The sequence below is a fragment of the Vanessa atalanta genome, unplaced genomic scaffold (assembly GCF_905147765.1).
Source record: "Vanessa atalanta unplaced genomic scaffold, ilVanAtal1.2, whole genome shotgun sequence".
Classification (NCBI taxonomy): domain Eukaryota; kingdom Metazoa; phylum Arthropoda; class Insecta; order Lepidoptera; family Nymphalidae; genus Vanessa; species Vanessa atalanta.
The window spans coordinates 227-5,000 of record NW_025919962.1 but is presented as its reverse complement, the minus strand read 5'-3'; the positions used below and the strand labels follow the sequence as shown (position 1 = coordinate 5,000).

The window sequence follows — 4,774 nt, the reverse complement described above, 5'->3', positions numbered from 1 at the left end:
CGTAGAGTAGGAGTAGAGCTCGTTGCGTTCGTTAGATTATTTTTTAATTTTTTTATAGAGATTCAATACATTTATGTCAGGATATTTTTTTAAAGATAATTTATATTTATTTATTACTTCATTATACATATTTTAAGGTATCAAGACTGATATGAAACTTAAAAATTATATTATTAACATTATTTACGCATTCGTAAATCGCGTCATGTTCTTTATTATTATTATTATTATATTTATTCGTCATCGTCATAATTATTATTTTAATTATAAAATATAATAATTTTAATTATAAATTTTTTTTTTTTCGATAAACGAATACCGGTGAATTTTAAATAAACGAAGATACAACTTTCTTTGTTGTTGTTGTTGTTGTTGTTTTTTTTTTTTTTTTTTTTTTTTTTGTTGTTGTTGTTGTTGTTGTCGTTGTTGTTGCATTGACGTTGCATAATATCATATAATCATATACTATCTATAAAAATATAGAACAAAATAATCGAAGTTTTGGAGATTTTGGAGGGTTTGGGGTGTCAGTTGGGGGGGAGGGGGTTGGGGAGGGGGAGGGGGGGGGCGGATAGGGGTGCGTGTTCTGGGGTTCGTCGTCTTATGATATCAGATCGAATATGAGAAACATAATAAAATAATAATAATAATAAAAAAAAAAATACATTCCGTTCGAACGAGCCGAATGTCATACTCATCGTCAGGCATATATATGGAGTAGTGACGGTTCGAACGTCGAACATTCAAAAATTTATGTTAGACGCGAAGTGACCGGATCAGTACTCTTGTATAACGAAAAAAATGTTATTATCGTTTTCATTTGTCGTCTTTGTTGCGTGTCTTCTGGCGTGTCTCTCGATTCGTCGTATCGCGTTATATTATACTTTACGTAGTGTAACAACAAGTATGTACGTACGATTCGTCTCGACCGCTGGGGGATATTCACTGACACACGTGAAAATGATAAAAAGATTCTTATTCGTTCTGTAAAACTGTGCCGACCGACGGACGCACGTAGATCTCTCTGCCTCATGCGCTCTTCCTCTTATCGTCGTCGTCGTCGCTCTCGCTACAATCTATCCTCATGGAATAAATGTTGATTCATTGTAGTCGATCTGCGACGTCGCGACGATATGAGAAAACGTTAGAGACGGAGTTCTTAAAAGATTCAGTGTATTCGTATAGTGTGTATAATTTTTATATTATATATGAACGGTCGTTTCTAAAATTCTTTTTGTTAATTTTTACATTTATCATGTACAAAAAATACACAACCCGAGTATCGGTACGATCACTCAAACACCGGGCGTCGATCCCAATGTTTTACGATAATAATCGTTGAACAATACATACGTACACGTCGTGTGCGAAGTGTTATTTTGAAAAAAAAACTCGATCTCGTTTAGAACGTTCGAATTCGTGACCGTTATGTGTCATTATGTGAAGACGCCTCCGCCGCCGCCGCCGCCGCCGCTGTCGTCGCGTTATATATTATAGCGCACGCGCGCGCGCGTGCTTAAAGCGCGTTTGTGTCTCATATAAATTTTTATAAGAGTCAACCGTTAAAATCTATCGCGTCTAACGCGATCGACGATACGGTGAGACGCTCGTTTCATACTGTGCGTATATTGTACATGCATGCATAAGTTTGTGTGTATTTTATATGCGAATATGAAACGAGAAGAGTAATTGACGACTTCAACAAGTCTCGGTTAGCTCCCTGGTTGATCCTGCCAGTAGTTATATGCTTGTCTCAAAGATTAAGCCATGCATGTCTCAGTGCAAGCCGTATTAAGGCGATACCGCGAATGGCTCAATATATCAGTTTTGGTTCCTTAGATCTTACTCAGTTACTTGGATAACTGTGGTAATTCTAGAGCTAATACATGCAATCAGAACTCTGACCAGTGATGGGATGAGTGCTTTTATTAGATCAAAACCAATCGACGGAGGGCGTCTCGTCCGAAGTCGTTAATTTTGATGAATCTGGATAACTTTTGCCGATCGCATGGTCCAGTACCGGCGACGCATCTTTCAAATGTCTGCCTTATCAACTTTCGATGGTAGTTTCTGCGACTACCATGGTTGTCACGGGTAACGGGGAATCAGGGTTCGATTCCGGAGAGGGAGCCTGAGAAACGGCTACCACATCCAAGGAAGGCAGCAGGCGCGCAAATTACCCACTCCCGGCACGGGGAGGTAGTGACGAAAAATAACGATACGGGACTCTTTCGAGGCCTCGTAATCGGAATGAGTACACTTTAAATATTTTAACGAGGAACAATTGGAGGGCAAGTCTGGTGCCAGCAGCCGCGGTAATTCCAGCTCCAATAGCGTATACTAAAATTGTTGCGGTTAAAAAGCTCGTAGTTGCATTTGTGCGCCGCGCTGTCGGTGCACCGCATCCGCGGTGATACTGACACGTCTGCGGAGCATATCGTCGGTGAGCCGGCGGTAAAACGCCGGTTCAATATCAAAATCCTATCGCGGTGCTCTTCAGTGAGTGTCGAGATGGGCCGACAATTTTACTTTGAACAAATTAGAGTGCTCAAAGCGGGCTCAAAATGCCGCTTGAATATTTCGTGCATGGAATAATAGAATATGATCTCGGTTCTATTTTGTTGGTTTTCAGAACTCCGAGGTAATGATTAATAGGGATAACTGGGGGCATTCGTATTGCGACGTTAGAGGTGAAATTCTTGGATCGTCGCAAGACGAACATCAGCGAAAGCATTTGCCAAAGGTGTTTTCATCAATCAAGAACGAAAGTTAGAGGTTCGAAGGCGATTAGATACCGCCCTAGTTCTAACCGTAAATATGTCATCTAGCGATCCGCCGACGTTACTACAATGGCTCGGCGGGCAGCTTCCGGGAAACCAAAGATTTTGGACTCCGGGGGGAGTATGGTTGCAAAGCTGAAACTTAAAGGAATTGACGGAAGGGCACCACCAGGAGTGGAGCCTGCGGCTTAATTTGACTCAACACGGGAAATCTCACCAGGCCCGGACACCGGAAGGATTGACAGATTAATAGCTCTTTCTTGATTCGGTGGGTGGTGGTGCATGGCCGTTCTTAGTTGGTGGAGCGATTTGTCTGGTTAATTCCGGTAACGAACGAGACTCTAGCCTGCTAAATAGGCGTCGTCATTTAGGTGTGCTCGATTTCGGTCGAGCAACTCACTGGCGGCGTATTAAAATTCTTCTTAGAGGGACCGGCGGCTTCGAGCCGCACGAGATTGAGCAATAACAGGTCTGTGATGCCCTTAGATGTCCTGGGCCGCACGCGCGCTACACTGAAGGAATCAGCATGTTCTCCCTGGCCTAGAGGCCCGGGCAACCCGTTGAAACTCCTTCGTGCTGGGGATTGGGGTTTGCAATTATCCCCCATAAACGAGGAATTCCTAGTAAGCGCGAGTCATAAGCTCGCGTTGATTACGTCCCTGCCCTTTGTACACACCGCCCGTCGCTACTACCGATTGAATGATTTAGTGAGGTCTTCGGACCGACACGCGGTGGCTTCACGGCCGTCGGCGTTGCTGGGAAGTTGACCAAACTTGATCATTTAGAGGAAGTAAAAGTCGTAACAAGGTTTCCGTAGGGGAACCTGCGGAAGGATCATTAACGTAAATTATCAATCTCGAAAGAGTGAGATAATGAACGATAATAAAATTCTAAAACACAAATATCGACGTTCGGAATGTGTCGTTTCGATGCGAGGACGCGATTCTCACTCTCTCTCTCTCACACAGCAGTGTGTCCGAGTCAGAGTCCAGAGTCGTGTAACGCGTCCTATTCTGATATTTTTCGATGTCGATTTCGAGGAAAGTACGATGTGTTAACGCACATCGTCATCTTCAAATAAAATGTATATTTCTTTTTTTTTTTTTTGTACTTTTTTTTTTTTAACTTTTTTTTTTTTTTTTTTTAATTTTTTGAATTTTTCTCTGTATACTAAAAATAAGAGAAAAAAACAAAAAAAAAAATAAAAATAAAAAAAAAATAAACTCATATCACTGGCGTATAGAATCGTTCGAGTGATCGTAGAAATTATAAAAATAAAACAAATTAAAAACCATTACCCTGGACGGTGGATCACTTGGCTCGCGGGTCGATGAAGAACGCAGTTAACTGCGCGTCATAGTGTGAACTGCAGGACACATTTGAACATCGACATTTCGAACGCACATTGCGGTCCGTGGAGAAACATCCAGGACCACTCCTGTCTGAGGGCCGGCTGTATAAAAATATAAACCACACTGTTCAATGTTTAATGTCGTAATGTCTATTATTTCGTAACCGACTCAATAGACTGACTGACGTTTCTCGAACATATGACGGTATCCGCGTTCGATGTGTTATATTACGTGTTTAAATATACTTAATATAAATCTCGTTCTCGGTCCGTTCAAATATAACAAATACGATGTGTATGTATGTTTACGTTTACATGCGTGTGTGTGTATATATTATTTATATTTTTATATACGCGTTCGTGTGTACGTTTACGTCACGGAGTTTCGTTATGCGACGTCAGAGAGACTGAGAGCGTCGCTCGTCGCCAGACGAGGAGCGCCCATCTCCGACCTTTCGATCGTTTCATTGAGTTGTTCTCGATCAAAGAGGGTAATCGGAGTTTAGGTGATCTCTTCGTCTCGTGATTATCGAGTACGTGCGTTTCTTTTGTTCATACTCTAATGTCAAAATTTCGAATACAAAAGCTCCGCGATCGTTACGACGTATACGAGACGAACGTGTTTATATGATGTGTAAATAAA

General features: G+C 41.6%; 2 non-coding genes across 2 annotated transcripts; both read left to right on the top strand.

Moving 5' to 3' along the window:
• The first annotated feature begins 1,717 nt into the window (after positions 1-1,717).
• On the top strand, positions 1,718-3,620 carry LOC125076470. Its single transcript, XR_007120429.1, has one exon. It is a non-coding gene; the product is annotated as a small subunit ribosomal RNA (ribosomal RNA).
• A 455-nt stretch (positions 3,621-4,075) lies between these two features.
• On the top strand, positions 4,076-4,232 carry LOC125076468. The gene has a single exon (XR_007120427.1). It is a non-coding gene; the product is annotated as a 5.8S ribosomal RNA (ribosomal RNA).
• The last annotated feature ends 542 nt before the right edge of the window (positions 4,233-4,774 follow it).